The following is a 2,370-nucleotide window of genomic DNA, read 5'->3' on the forward strand; positions in this document are numbered from 1 at the left end:
AATTTATATATGTTATTTATTTATGTTAAACACGAACATTAATAATTGGATTCTTAATTATGTACTTGACGACTTTACTTTCACTAAAATTTAAAATTTCTTTTCACTATGGTTATTTTTTCTGCTTTAAAATAAAATAAACAAAACTAATTGGCTAAAAATGCAGTCATATGTCATTATTTTTTGTAATTTTTTCTTACATTTAAGATAACTACCTAGGTCAGGTGGGGTAACAGCGACGTGGTTTTGCAAAATCTCAGTTTAATGGGACATACCATCTTACTGTATTCTTACGTAGAACATTGTTATTATCATCCATTAATGAACGTATCAGGGATTCAAATTTGTATTCAAAAAAGTGTTTTGTAAATTTTTTAGTTGAAAAAAAATTATTAAAAAAAAAAAGTGTTGCTCTTTCCCTGCTATATATAGTTTAATACAATTAACTATTCCTTGACCGAGGCAAGTGCCATAAACTAATAAAAAATCTTCAAAGAAATTCCGTTGAAAGAATTTAATTATTTTAATTTTATCAAGATTTAACAGACCATTAATTTTTTTAATTTATAGTTAATACTTACATAATTAGTTTTATTAAGTTTTGGTTGATATAATGTTAACACATATTCAAAGTTTATTAGTCAACTATTTAAACTAAAGATGAATATTTGTATTTCATAAATATTTTAGTCACAAACAATGTTTATAAAATCTTTTTACCTATTTAACAAAATAAGGCATGTCGCACTTTCCTTATAAATCATGTCGCACATTACCCGTGTCGAACTTTACACGGGGGAAATGCATATTCGGTTAATACTCATTTGTATCATACAATTGGCATAATTCATAAATGAAATAATATTATAAATGTAAAATAACATTTATTTACCTAATTTGAAATTATTTTGAGCAATTTAGGTGGGTTAACTAGTACTAGACCGTTGAATAATCTTTGTCGATTTAAAAAAGTACGAGTAAATAACTGATTAGCTTTTTGGATAGTGATAACTGTTATGTTTGATATCCTAAAGTGTAACCAACATTATACAACATTCGATTACTATTAAACTTTGTAATTTTCATAAAATCAACTTTAAAATTGAAAGATTTTATTTATTATAACCCTATTAGGCACTTGCCCCGTTAGGCTCTTACCCTACCTGACCATACTGTCAAATCATTTTTCTTGTATTTCAAATTGTGTAACATCATAAAAATATTATTTCATAAATTAAATCATTAAGTCAAAATACTCATAAAAATAACATAATAAACAAAAATGTATGGGTTAAAAAGTGGTAAGATGTACTGGACTAACACATCAGAATCTAAAATTGTATTTTACAGTTAGTATCAATTAATGATGTTATTATGATTAAACTTTATAAATTTAAGACTTTCTCGTTACAGAGGTATAACTATCCTAAATTCTGATAATTTAAACGAAGAACACATAAATTATAACATAACAGAGTTTATAAATTATATATTGGAAAAATCAAAGGTTGTCAACGACGCTATGCGAAGCGAATGGTTTTTCCATGTGAAACAAATATTTCAACAGGTTTTTCATTTGACTATTTTATTCGTTCAATTTATTTTTTATTTTTATTTATATTTCAGAAAAAATACAAAAAAACATTACCAATTACTAAAAGCAAGAAAATACAGTCGACTTTTTTTAATTTTGTTGCTCACGTCATGCAAATGCATTACAAAGAATTCATACAAAAGACTATTAGAGAGTATACGGAATTTATGTCTGACCCTGAGGTAATATATTATTATTATAAAATAATGTAAATGTATTTTAGCTATAATTAGATATTATGCACATTCATATCAATAAATGTATTTATGATTGATTATTTTACAATTTTATTATTATTTTGCACATAAAAATTTAAAATCAACACCAATTTCTTTATATATATATAAGAATCTAACTTGATTTTGGAGACGAAGGAAACCTTTTTATTTGTTTATTTATTATTATTATTAATTATTTATTTATTTGTTTGCACTTGGATTTTTCCATTTGAAATATATATTATTCATTGAAAAAATAATTTATTGTTATATTTTTTTCTACCTTATCTCTAATCTATAATAAAAAGGATACAATCTACCACTCCAGTGGTTTAATTCAAAATGTAGGATATATAATTTTCAGAAATTAGCAATAACAATAACTACAATATGTAATTATTAGGGCTAGGATTTTGTAGCAAATGCTTCTTTTGAGGGAAGTGTGATAGAAAGATAATTCTTATATATAAATACGTTTTAAATCGTTCTGATTTTAATGAAGTAAACTTTTTTTTGCTTTTTTTTGCTTTTTTCCACAAAATCTGCTTTTTATTGCTT

This window comes from Acyrthosiphon pisum, chromosome X (genome assembly GCF_005508785.2).
Source record: "Acyrthosiphon pisum isolate AL4f chromosome X, pea_aphid_22Mar2018_4r6ur, whole genome shotgun sequence".
Classification (NCBI taxonomy): Eukaryota; Metazoa; Arthropoda; class Insecta; order Hemiptera; family Aphididae; genus Acyrthosiphon; species Acyrthosiphon pisum.